The following is a 14,388-nucleotide window of genomic DNA, read 5'->3' as shown; positions in this document are numbered from 1 at the left end:
TTGTCCCCCCGCCATTGCTTTTTCTTTCCTTATGAGTTTTTCAGTTTAACATAAGGCTTATTAGTCAATGTATTTGTCTGGCTTGTTGTTATAAGCATCGTAAGTACAGTCCTGGATATTTTGAATATGCAATGGTGATATACAATGGTTTGTATATGGGTTGTTTTGTGGAGGTGGAATGCTTTAGAAATATTACCGAAGGAGCAGTGGGTTGCCTTCAAATTCATGTAGTATATGGATTCTATCTGTGCGAGACTTTTGTAAAGTCCTGCATATGCTGCAAATAGGATGGCAAAGATGAAATGGTGGGTGTAAATAAGGGCACAGTCTTATGCATTGGCTGGGGCATGTTGGGAGTTGTAGGCCTTTTCTCTGTCTAAACATGCATGGGATTGCTCCCTAAGTGTTTTAGATATATAATTGTTTTTGTTGAATTCTTCTTTTGGTTGTTTCTAATCTGTGTATTATTATGTCAGACATTATTACTTGGAATATTAGGGCCCTGGATGCTCCCAGCGAAATGGAGCAAGTGCTTTCCAATGTAAGAAGCCCAAAACGGATGTTGCTTTGTTACAGGAAACTCATTTTTTGGTGGAAGACAAGGACAGACTTTGGAAAGACTGGGTAGGAGAAGTCTATCCTAGTGACAAATCTAAGGAAACAAAAGGGGTAGTTATACATAAAAACGGCCAATATTGGTGTTACAAGCAATAACTGATCCAGACACTTTCTTATTTTGGTAGTTAAATATGGAAATATGGTAATCGCCACGGTGAATGTTTATGGTCCTAGTTTGGATTCACCTATTATGTTTCATGAGTGCCTTAGTCACCTGCCTACTACTATTTGATAATTGGTGGGGGTTTTAATGAGATTCTGGACCCAGTTTTGAAGAGGAGTAATCCCCCTCACAAGTTTCAGTCTGTATTCTGTTCAGTGTTGAAGGCTTATTATGTCTGAGATAGGTTTGGTTGATGCATGGCGTATTGCATCCTTCAGGGGCAGGATTATACTTCTTTTTTGTTTGTGCATCAAAATTGCTTTAGGGCGCAATCCTATCAGGATAGGTGGCCACCTCCAAACTTGGAAGCAACCGCCTAGCCAATGCAGGGCAGGAGAAGTGTGGAAGGGATCGTCCCCTCCGCGCTTCAGCCATCCTGAATTTGTGGCTAGACAGCCGATTTTGGCTGTCTAGCCATGGGAAGGCAGAGTGGGGGAAGCAGCTGCCGGACAACACATAGGATGTGTCGTGTCGGCATTTCCGCCTTCCCTGCCCTGGAACGCCCCACGGAACACCCCGTTTTCACTGCTCCGCGCTCTCTTCCAAGTGCAGAGCACGGGGCCATTCTGAGCTGCCTGTGAGGCAGCATGGGAGTGGGGGAAGGTCAGTTCTCAGAACCAACCTTGGAGCACGGGCTCCGAGGTCGGTTCTCGGAAAACCACGTATCCTATGGCTGTCTAGCTGCTGACTAGCAGCCATAGGATTGCTCCCTGAGAGTAGATTATTTTTTAGTTTCTTCTCCACTATTTCAATGTTTAACAGCATGTGATACTGATACAATTGCTATCTCGAACCGTGCTCCAGTTTATTTAGGAATTCAGTTGCCTAAGGGTGCAATCCTATGCATATTTAGACAGACAAAAGTCCTACAACTCCCAGCATGCCCCAGCTAGCCATGCTAGATGGAGCATGCTGAGAGTTGTATGACTTTTTAGCATAATTAAAATATTTAAATATGTTGAATATTTTGGCACTTGTTACATTCATGTTTAATGCTTAATGATGATAATTTTAAAACATGGCTTCTGAACTTAATATTTTGAAATTAGTGAAAGTTCAGCTATGAGGGGAAGGATTATTTCATTTCCATCTTACACACCCAAAAAAGCTTAAGGTCATTGAGGAGGAGAAACTGGATAAAACAGTAAAGTCCTTATTAAGTCAATAAGCTTGTTCCTCCCTAGACCTCTATGAAAGACTGCAACTCTGAACTGAATAGACTACATTAATCTAAAGCAGAATTTGCATTTGCTTGTCTGCATCGGAGGTATTGGGAAAGTGGAGAAAGGCCTGGTAAGATTCTACCATTTCAGTTAAAACAAAAACAAAAAAAGGGAATTATATTCCATTGATCAAAGGTAACAATAATAATATATATACAACCCCAAAATATATACATTTAAGAGTGTCAAAAATTTTATTCTGAACTGTATAGGAAGGTATGGACCCTACAAGTCAGGAATTTGAAAATTTCTTCTCGCATGTGGAGCTTCTGGATTTGCAGCAAAAGGAGCTCCTTGTGTTATAGAAATTTTGGTTGCAATATGTCTGTTATCCCATAATTTTATAAGCTAGGCTATGTCTATTCTACCTTTGTGTGAAATTGTCATGCCAGACAAAGACATAGTGCCTTATCAGAGACTCAGGAATGCCAGGAATGTATTTACGTTAGAGTACCTCTCTGCGCATGCCTAGATACTATAAAAGGCGCTGCCTGTTTTCTGTTTCCCTCTCAGCTAGACAAAAAGATTAGTACAGCGCAAGCGTAAGGCAGCCCCCAAAGGTCTTGCCTATATAAACTTTTGGATCACATCACTTGATTGTGACCTTTGTTGGAGTATTAGCCCCAAGGGTTGCCTTATTCTGCAGAATAAAATCGTGTTGGACCAGATCTCTGCCTCCTCTCGTTCTTGGTAAACAAATTGGAAAGTCTACCAGGGAAAAGAACACAATTTTTGTAACAATTCTGGCGACTTCTCCGAGACTCTCTGTGTGACCTGGGAGCTAGGCAAACGCTGGATCAACCCAAGCGGAGGGCGCCCTGGACCTTGTTTGGTTCACCTTGAGGTTTGAGGCTGCTGTTGCCTGGCAACCTGGCTAGCAAAGGACTCCTGAAGAGATGAGGCGAGTGGCGGTCTTTGGAGGGCAGGACGAAATGCTGTCTGACTCTGGGGTCGTTTAGAGGCTGAGCTACGAGGTAAGTCAGATCGCACTGTCTGGACCGTCTGGGGAGTGTAAATCTCCTAATCTTGTCCAACTGGGCCTTGCTAAGTAGCAGCAGTTGAATAAGAAAAAAAATAAAATAAAAAGGGCTGACAGGATGGGATCGAAACTTTCCATAGGAGAATATAGCCAAGACCCACTGGGATGCATGCTTAAGAATTTTAAGTTGTTTAAGTTAGATTATGGTGTCAAGATGACAAAAGACGAGCTCATAAAGTTTTGTAATGGGGAGTGGATGACATCTGGTGTTGGCTGGCCAACTGGAGGAAGCTGGAAAAAAAAACGTTGTGTCCAAGGTTATTTAAATAAAGTGATTGTTGATAACCATGGGGATCAGCTACCTTATATTGATGCTTGGCAAATGTGGATATTGAAAAATCCTGATTGGATAAGAAAATGTAAAGGTCAATATTGTAAAGTCATGATGGTATGCTCCGAGATGAAGCCCAAAGCCCCTGTTCTCCCTGACTCAAGCCCCACGGAATGAGCTTGGAGATTAAGAGATCCTGCCCAAGGCTCCCTGGCTTTCCCCTGCCCTATTCGGCCTGTTAGGTTGGGAGGAGAGGTTGCTGGGGGGAGGAGGGAGGGAAGCCCCCCCCCACAGAGAACCCATCTGTTCCATCCCCACGTCTCGCTCCTTCTATGTTGAAAAAATCTTCCACTGTATTCAAGTTTGTTAGAGGAAGCAAGAACAGCTAAAAAAGTTGTAAACTCTGAAGAGAGAGATTTGTTTGAAGTCTTAAAGACTGTGGCAAAATTAAAAGAACAAAGACAGGGCAATGTCTGGGTCTGTGTGAGCTTATCTCTGCCAGTCTACTGAGAGCAGAGCTAAGGGTTGCCTGGCCCCGCTAGAAGATGTCTGTGAGGACCTAATATAAACAGTAAAATTTGCAAAAGAATTGCCCAAGTTAAAGCATCACAGCTGGTAAGCTGCGCAGTCCTTGCTCTTATCTGTCGAAGAATCTAAAAGAGGTGTAAGGTTACACCTTCCCCTTTTGCACTAATGAAGAGACGGAGAGCCTTTGCTAAAAACATCCCATTTTTTATTGCCCAAAGCCTTCTTTGTTTGGATCCATTATTGTTTAGACTTTTGAGAGGCACTCTGCACATGGACTGGAACTTTAGACTGTTAGAGACTTGCCATGAACAGTACTGTGAGGCTTGTCATAGCCTTAAACTCCCGTTGTTGTAGACTGTGTGTTTGTTTGTGATCAGCTCAGTGCACAGTTTGATTTGTAACTTCAACATTCAGATAAAAAGCTATATTTCCAAGGCTTTGATTTCATTTACCCTAATGAAGCATACAGATGCAAATTGCTAGAGATTCACAGACTACAAAGGAAACAGCCTTCAAAAAGTTAAAAGAGAAACTACAAAAGTTAGTTTCTGTTTAGAAAAAAAGGGGGGCAGTAAATTCTCTTAAGAAGTGAGAGAGGAAAATCCCCCCCCCTTCTCCTGTGGCACTTCTAAGCCCAGCTGTGCTTCTAAAGCCTGAGAACATTCCTGCCCCACGTATTCCAGCTGTTTCTCAAAATCTGAACTGTCTGGACACTCTATATGCTCAGAGGCAAGCCTGACATTCTGTCAAAATTCATGAAGTGTGGAGTTGCCGATGTAAAAATGGTGACTTAGAACTTTTTGCATATATAAAAATGCCCTTCCCTTGATCTTGATGGGCCCTGACTATGCAGCTGGAGGAACAGTATGATTGCTAGATCTGCTCCACCATGCCCTATGATGAAAAAAAATGTTTTTCAGTCATGCTGTTAGATTTCAATGGTGTGAAGCAGAAAAGGCAGAAAAAAAAAGAAGCAAATTATATAAAGTCCAGCAGGGACTGACTGAAGACCCTAGTGCATATCTTCAGAGGTTGTTTGATGCATTCCATCCATATAGTGATATTAACCCTGACTCTCAAGAGAATTTAAGGATGGTTAACATGATGTTTATTGCTCAAGCAGCAACAGACATTAAAAAAGAAAAAAGTTGCAGAAGACTGATGGGGCAGCGGCGATGCCTCTGCCTCAGTTGATGGAGATTGCTTATAAGGTGTTTGTGAATCGTGAGAAAGTAGAGAAGAAGGAAGCAGATAAGAAGGTCAGACAGAATGCAGCTTTGATTGCAATGGCAGTCCCAGGGCAAGTCCCTGATTAGGCAGACAAAAGTTTAAAGAAAGATTTTGGGACTCGGAGAAAGCCGTGTTTGGAGAGAGATAAATGTGCTTACTATAAAGAGAGGGAACATTGGCAAAAAGACTGCCCGAAGCAAAAGGGAAAGAAGAGGGGGGCGATGGTGGCCATAAAAGGAAAGAGGACCGGCGGTGGGTGTCCTTGCTTCAATATCCAAATGACCTTCTTCTGGCCACCCAGACAGAGGACTCATGTGCTGAAGCTACTATCTCCCTCCTGCGAGAATTGAACTTGAAAGGCTGTAAAGTGTCAAGAGAAAAGGCTCAGATTTGCCAGACCCATATCACTTTCTTGGGCTACCTGATTTGGAAGGTAACCAGAGACCTGAGCACTGCTTGGTTGGACGTCATACAGAAGACCTCGAGAGGCCTAAAGACGCTCGAGAGTTGCGAGCCTTCCTTGGGCTCACCGGGTTTTGTACAATGTGGATACCTTGTAATACCTGATGGAGGGAAGGCGAAGCCCCCGTATGAAACTTTAACAAAGGAAAATATCATCCACTGAAAATGGACAAACGAAATAGAAAAGACTTTTCTTGAGCTGAAGCCAGCCTTGGTGTCACCACCTGCTCTGGCCTTACCAGATCCCAACAAACCGTACCGGCTTTATGTACATGAAAATAAAGGAGTGGCATTGGGGGTTTTAACCCAAAGGACAGGTCCTTCCTGGAGACCTGTAGGATACTACTACAAGACTCTGGATCCAACCGCAAAGGGATGGCCTGCTTGCTTGAGGGCTGTGGCAGCAACTGCGCTTTTAGTGAACGAATCCCAGAAAATTGCAATGAGAGCAGATATGGAGGTGCATACTCCTCATGGCGTACCTCAGATCCTGGGAAGCAATAAAAATAAGTTTTTGAATCCATCACGCCAGTCACGCTATGAGATCTCCTTGCTTTCAAGCCCAGGCCTCATCCTGCCACCTTGCTCCCTAAGCCAGATCTAAATTGTCATGATTGTTTAAAAAATTTGAGTCAGGTGACTCTGATCAGGCCTGACCTCACTGATTCCTTGTTACCAAAGCCAGACCTTGAGGTGTTTGTAGATGGCTCCAGCTGTGTGATAGAAAAAAGTGATACACAGGATGTGCAGTAGTTACTCTCGAAAAGGCGCATGAAAAGAGTGCCAATCCCGAAGAAAGAAGAGGCAATGCTTTGGCAGATAAGGCTGCAGAAGAAGCCGCACAAATGAGAGGTGAGGAAGTGCATTATGAAATAGCCCTAATCCCATATTTGAGTACAGACTTGGTTCCAATCTACACTCCAGCTGAGAATGAGAGAACTCTTGAACACAAGGCAAAGCAAACTAAAAATGAAAGGTGGATCGTCCCAGGAGGCAAAGTGTTCATATCCAAGCCTCTTTTGAGCTTTATAGTGAGAGACTTGCACCAGGCTACACATTTAAGAAAAATTGCAATAGAAGATCTACTTGTGAGGCACAGTGTAGCCCCAAAATTATAAAATCCAGAAAGCAGTGGCTAATTGCCCTTTGTGCCTCAAAAACAATCCAAAAATGTTTAAGCCCCCAGCTCAAATGAAAAGTCTTCCATGGGCTTACTATCCTTTTCAGAGACTTCAAATTGACTTTTCAGACTTGCCCCAGATTCATAGCTATCAGTACCTGCTAGTAATAGTAAACCAATTAACCAGATGGGTTGAGGCATACCCAACTCACACAGACAGTAGCCAAGATCTTGTTAAAAAAGTAGTCCCTAAATTCCTGTTACCTGAAGAGATTAAATCCAATCAGAGGCCCCATTTTGTTGGACAAGTAACTTAAGCAGTGGCCCAGGCATTACAAATAAACTGGAAGCTACACCCTCTTGGAAACCTCAATCTTCACATCAAGTTGAAAAGATGAATCGCACCGGCCTAAAGTCAACGCTTACTAAAAATTTGTTTAGAGACTAAGTTAAAATGGCCACAGGCCTTGCCAATCACCTTGACTCAAATACAGTGCACCCCCAGGGGAAGTATTAAATTGACACCCTTTAAAATGTTATATGGGCATGCACCTCAGATGTTACCTATGGCTGATAGCTTAAATATAAATTTCAAAGGAAGAGCTTTAGAAATCCAAGAATATGTTACTGCCTTGCAGTCTGTTTTGTCTTGTCTTCACAGGTTCGCAGCACCATACCAATCCTTGCCTTTAGATGCTCCAGTGCATAATTTCAGTCCTGGTGATTGGGTGCTGATCCGGTCCTGGAAAGATGAACCACTTACTGAGAAGTGAAAGGGTCCATTCCAGGTTCTACTCACCACTCACACGGCTATAGAAGTCGCTAGAGGAAAGAACTGGATCCATCACACCTGTATAAAAGCATCGCCTGCACCAGAGAGGGTCACACCAGAAGCTGACCCACCTAAAGGCCACCATTAGAGTAGCAAACCACTAAAAGGATGGGGCAACTTGTAATTTGTAAAAAAAAACAGTTGTCACATTCAGACCCAAACAGGGTAGGGGGTGGGCTAGCTACAGGATTGCTTACCCTGGGTTCACACCCAGGAATTATTGCACAAGAAAATAAAAAAAGCATCCTAAGCCTCCCTTGCCATTTAGAAAAGACCATCAATGCCACAGCCATAATAGTAAGGGCCATGCAATCTGAAATTGAAGATCTCAGCCATCTAGTGGCCCAATATCTGTTTGTTTTAGATTATCTCTTAGCACGCCAAGGTGGCTTCTGCGCCCTAGTGAAGCAAGGGTGTAGAGTAAAGTTCCATGATTCAAACAAAACCATAGAAGAGGAAAACGCCAAACTACAAGATATGAGTGAACAGAATTATTCAGGAGCAAGTGATTGGTTATGGTTGACTTCCTGGCTTCCTGATTTTGCATGGTTAAAACAACTTGTAATTGGCACAGTTCTGTTTGTTATGATACTATTGATGATGGTTTGGACCAGATCTCTGCCTCCTCTTGTTCTTGGTAAACAAACTGGAAAGTCTACCAGGGAACAGAACACAATTTTTGTAACACTTGCAGAGCTTCTGTGGCTGCCTCACTACTTGGAAGCCCCCAAACTCAGAGGCTTCCGAGATTCCTGTGCCCTGCTGGGCTGAAGCCAGCAGGGTGAGAGGAGCAGTGGACGTGCCACCTCGTCCTCCAATCTTTGCTGGACAGGCTTTTTAGCCCATCTAGTGAGGGCATTTTGGAGGGGAAGGGAAGGAAGTGGGAGGAGGCTCAGGATAAATCATATCCTGGCCTCTCCAGTCTCCTCCCCTCTCACTCACCAGAAGGCCCCCCTTTCACCCTCTCTGAAGTCAATTTTCCAACCTTGGAGAGGCAGCCAGCATGGTTCTCTCTGTGCTGGCTGCAACCGGGAAGGGATTGGATCTCCAACTCCCCTTTCCAAGGTTGGAGCGCTATCTCTGAGCCATCCTGTGGTCCCTGGGATGCTGGCTCAGGGACTGTAGGATTGCTCTCCCCATGCGTCATTGAGAATATGAGGAATGGGACAGCTCTGGGCCCAGACGGTTTTCCTATAGAATGGTATAAGGCGCACTTAGACTTTTTGACTCCTAAGCTTTCCTGTCTTTATCGTAGGGTGTTTGAATCGGGAATTTCACCAGACTCTTTATATGATGCTTATATATCAGTTATCCCTAAACTTGGCAAAGACCATATCGACTGTGCAAATTCTAAGCCAATTTCCTTAATCAATGTGGATCCTAAAATATTAGCGGCAATTCTGTCTAATAGACTTCAGCATGTGATATATAAATTAGTGCATCCTGATAAAGTGGGATTTATTCACCAGAGATGGGGAGCTGATAATTTAAGGTTTCCAGTAAATCTGATCGCTTTGAATTCTAAAAGAATGGACTCAGCAGCAATTGTTTCATCTGACACTGAGAAAGCATTTGATAAATTATTTTATGACTTGGAAAAAAATTTCCACAGGAATTTTAAAGATGGATTAGAATGTTTTCTCTCTCTCTCTCTCTCTCTCTCTCTCTCTCTCTCTCGTGTGTCACAAATGATGACAAATTACATTCTTTCAAGTTTTTTGGAGTCCTGTCCTCTGTCTCCTTTGATATTTGATTTGTGCTTAGAAACTTTGGCGTGTGCTCTTAGGCAGAGTAGAGTCATTTACAGTTTTCTGCATGAGCAGGTTGAGTATAAAACAGCTTCATACACCGATGATTTGCTGTTATTCATCAGTAGGTTAGAGTCTTCTATACCAAAATTAATAAGATTAATTGATACCTTTGGTACATTTTTGGTTATACTATTAATTGGTCAAAATCTGAATTAATGCCTGTAGGTAGTATCAAGACACCGAAAGTAGTTACTAAATGGCAGTTTTGTTGGTGTCCAGAAGTGATAAAGTATCTTGGTATATTGGTGCCTAAAGATATTCTGCAACTGGTTACGCTGAATATACAGTAAGTGTGTTACTAGCGGAAAGATCTCTTGACTTGGAAAGATGAGCATCACTTAATTTAACTACTTGGGGTAAGGTTAACATACTTAAGATGAATGTCTTTCCAAAGGTAATTTAGTACTATGTAATATTCCTTTATATATTCCCCAAACGTATTTTCAAAAACTTTATGCAGCATCTTGAAAGGGGTGTGTGTGTGTTTCAGACAGTTAGGCTCAGTGGCTTTTGTGCTAGCCACGGATAAAATTTGCTTCCCCCCCACCAAGAAAATCTGTCAAAGCAAAGAGCTATAATTTTTTTGTGTTTCCACATATGTGCATGGAATCTGGAGACCTGGCAGCCCCTATGGAGCTGACTGAACCTGCCAAATTTCAGAGAGTTAGGTCCAGTGGCTTTTGTGCTAGCTTTGCATAAAGTTTCCTTTTCTCAAAGATTAAAAGAAAAAGTAAAAACTGTCAAGCCACACAGGGGATTAGAGATCCTAATCAGAAGGTGTTTAAGGTGACCATCAGGAGGTCACTATCCCTAATCTCTAGTGTAGGTTTTTTTGAAGTGCTTTCACTTCCTTTCACTTTCACTTAGTACTTTCCTTTTGTATGTCCTAAATCTGCCACTATTCAGCTTCACTGGATGACCTGAGGCTCCTCATTAAGGGAAGAAAAAAGTTAAACATCTGTTTGGCTGCAATACACATTACCTGTAAAAAGTCACACTGAACTCAGCTTATTTATTGCACTGCTCCACTTTACTACCATGTATAATTTTATAAACTTCCCCCCTTTTATTTGCCTTTCTTCTAAATTAAATAGCCCAAACATTGAAGCCTTTCCTTATAGAGGAGTGATTGCACCCCACTCTCAATCACCCCACTGTGATTGGAGACTGCTGGGTTAAAAGTTCAGTACTATTGGCCACTAGATGTCACTTGCCAAGGCTCAGTCCCTCCCTCCCAACTCCTCCTCTCCCCCTCCCTAATCTTGAGAAAATTGTTACATTTCCCAGACAGGCTGTCTGGGCTTCAGAATCGTTGGAAGTAATCTGAATAGATGTGGACTGATCTGACCCACTTTGGACTGATCTGGACCCGCTTTGAATCCGGACCAATTTGGTCCAAAGCACCCTGCTTCAGTTTGGAATTCAGATCCTGATCCGAAGCAGTGCACAGCCCTACTTAATACAAGCCTGCGTCTTCCCTCTGAGTTCAGTAGCCTTGCTGTTACTAGGAGGCCTTAGGACTCGCTCCCTTGGCAGACCAATAGGGACTCTCCTGTGAATGCACCAGCCTTTTAAACTAGAGGGCAGACCGCCACCTTTTCTTCCACAGTCTGGTTATTGTTTTTTCTCTCTCCCCCTACTTTTCTTTTCTGCTCTTACATGCCCATTGTTGGGAGCATGCTTACAATGATTTTTTTAAGAGGGAGAAGGATGAGCAGAAAATGCTCCAGTGAAATACTGGTATTTCACACAGTATCTGATTTTACTGCTCTGAAATGGAACCTTTGGCTTCTGCAGAGATTTAGTAGCTTCAGTACAGCAACTGAGACAGTCAGCCTCCACAAATAACTTCTCCACAAATAACTTCTCCTAAATAGCTGTAGGACTCAAATTATTCCAAAAGGAGGGTTAGAACTATGTGGCGTCATGATTGAGGAACCGCTGGGGCTTTTAAATAGGTTCTACAGTTTTAAAAAAGTTAGAAAAAGCTCTCAGCCACCTCACCTCATAAAGTTAACTCAAGCACATGCAATCCTGTCAAACCCTCCACAGCCTCCTAAATTCCTCTGAAGTACTACCTCTCTGAAAGGAGCCACTTGGCTTAGGGAATTCTCTCTACTACCCCCCCCCCCCGCACATTTCCAATCGCCATTCTTCTTTTCTTCTTCCTTCCCCTATCCTGTTCTTTCTTTCTCTTCTTTATTCCAACCAGAGCATATCTTGGGGAATTCTTAAAGAGAATTATCTTCAGTGGGCAAGGGAAGTCCTGAACTGTATTTGACTTTATACAGACAAGAGAGTTTGTTTTTCTCCTTCTCCACACTCAAATCTTTGCGAAAAGTGAGTTCACATGGTTGCAGAGAAACAAATCTGGGGCTGTTTTGTTTGTCAGTTGCCATTATCCAGAAATAGGAAGGGCTGTAGCTCAGTGGCAGAGCCCCTGCTTGACATGCAGAAGGTCCCGGGTTCAATCTCCAGCATCTCCAGGTAGGGCTACGAAAGAATCCTGCCTGGAACCCTGAAGAGCCGCTGCTGCCAGTCACTGTCGACAATACTGGGCTAGATGGACCCAGGGTTTGAGTCAGTATAAGGCAGCTTCCTTTATTCCTGTGAAGAGAAATCTTTAATTAAAAAAAATAGGAGTTTTTGTTTTTTTAAGTGGAGGGGAGATCAATATTGCTAATGTATGCAATCCTATGTATGCCTACTGAGAAGTCCCATTATGTTTAATGAGGCTTACCCTCAGGAAAGTGTGCATAGGATTCCAGCACAAGTTACGTTTGCAGGGAGGTTTGCACCTTGATGTTCTGCATGTTTACTCAGAAATAAGTCCTGAGTTACGAGCATGGTACTACAAGCTTAATACAGTGCCTACCCAATTCCGTCTAATGAATTGGCTACCTTTCAGCTCAGTCCTATACGTGTTTTGTCATTGGTGGGGAGGGGTGGGGTGGGGGGTTGCATGAACTTTAGCTTCAATGGTGAAGGAAAGGCTCACATGCTCAGAGTTTCTCCATAACCTAGTTTTGAAAATGGACTCATTGACTGAATCCTGGTGAAGTCTTGGCACAAATGAAGTTATGGGGAGGAAGATACAATGAGAGCTTGTGCATAACAAGGAGGAGGTAAAGGAGAGTTGCACAAAACAAGACGTCTGTTTTTATGAAGAGTTGCTGGAGGATGGTAGGATGAGGAGGGATGGTTGCATGGAGGGGAATAGAATTGGTAGAGGGAGAATGTAAGTGCTTGGTGGTGAAAGAAAAACATTCTGCACATGCTCAGAGGCACTCTATACTTAAGAAAGTAAGAAGAACCGTGCTGCATCAGACCAAGGTCCATCTAGTCCAGCATTCTGTTCACACAGTGGCCAACCAGATGCCCACGGGAAACTCACAAGCAGGACATGAGTGCAATAGCACCTTCCCATGTTCCCCTGCTGATAACGTTGGTGAAATGTAAATAAATTCCAGTCATTCTAAATTTGCATGCATGTATATCCTTCAGAAACTTTGCAGGTTGCTTGCCTGGGGGACACCTCTAATGACCTGTGCATTTTCATACAAATTTACCCAAAAACTATGGGGGGGGGGGAAGGGAAGAGAGAGCAAATCACCCCCTATCCCAAATTGGAGAACTCCTCTTCCACATGAACTGCTCACCTATCTTTCTAAAACTTTCCTGGTTTCTTACTTAGGGACATCTCTAGGCTGTCTGTAATTTTCAGAACAATGGTCCACAAGGAATATAGAGAGATGTATGTCCTCTTTTGAAGACCTTAAAATGTCAAGGCTACCCTTGCACAAAACCTGCTGTGGCTATCATAGGGATGGTGGACAATTTCTCCACGAATCTCGGGGAGGCTGAATGCCAATGCATTCGGCCCCCCGAAATTGGCGGTGAAATTCTCCGCCCCCCCCGCCCCCCCCCCAGGATGGGACTTACCTCCCTCGAATGTCCCTCTCAGTGGTGGGTCCCGGCGGCGTTTTGGTGGCGTTTCGGCGGGGTCGGGGGTGGCGGCCGGTCTTCTGACCGGCTGCTGCCGCCGCCATTACAAAATAAAGTAAAAAAAAAAAAAACATGATAGGCTACGTAACGATTTACGTAGCCTATCATGGCTAGATTTCCAAAGTCAGCCGTGATAAGCTACGTAAATCATTACGTAGCCTATCATGGGTGACTTTGGGGGGGGGAAAAGCGCGTACGCAAATGGCGGCGCCCATGGGCGCCTCTATTTGCATTCCTTATTTGGTCCCGGGTAGTTTACGTAAAGATTTACGTAGACTATGGCGAAAATAAGGGCAACGCTATTTGCGTTACCCTTATTTTCGCCGTAGTCTACGTAAATCTTTACATAAACTACCCGGGACCAAATAAGGAATGCAAATGGAGGCGCCCATGGGCGCCGCCATTTGCGTACATGCTTTTTTTTTTCCCCCAAAGTCACCCGTGATAGGCTACGTAACGATTTACGTAGCCTATCACGGCTGACTTTGGAAATCTAGCCGTGATAGGCTATGTAAATCGTTACGTAGCCTATCACGGGTGTGTTTTGTTTGTTTGTTTTTCACTTTTGTATTTCACAGCCGGGGAGACAGGGCGCTTCTCCCTGGCCTGAATTTCGGCCGGGCGAGGCGGGGCGCCTCCCCCCCGGCCTGAATTTTGGCCGGGTAAGGCGGGGCACCTCCCCCCCAGCCTGAACTTCGGGGGGAGAACCGAAGCGCCTCCCCCCCACCACGAAGCAAGCTGGGGGACCAGGTAAGTGCCTTTCATACATCCCTAGACTATCATTCTGAAATGTGGCAGACATGATCTCCTCTGATGGGGCAATGAATCCTGAAATTTTTATCCAGTTCTTCCAAGGAATAAAAATGTTATTGGCAGTTCTCTTTAAAAGAAAATCAAAATATAAACCCTGCACCTATTTTTCTGACATTGGGCAGGTGTAATCCCCTTCTTGGGGGCAACTATGCCTGAAATTATCATCCAGTTTTGACAAGAGAAAAAAGTTACATTTTTTTTCTAATTTCCCATGGTAGTCAACAGGAAGCATAAAGACCCATTTTTCCAAACCTTGACTCAGGTTTGGTGCTG

This window comes from Heloderma suspectum, chromosome 5, assembly GCF_057233095.1.
Source record: "Heloderma suspectum isolate Gila_16-S chromosome 5, 16-S_ref, whole genome shotgun sequence".
NCBI lineage: Eukaryota > Metazoa > Chordata > Lepidosauria > Squamata > Helodermatidae > Heloderma > Heloderma suspectum.
Note: the sequence above shows the minus strand (reverse complement) of the source record.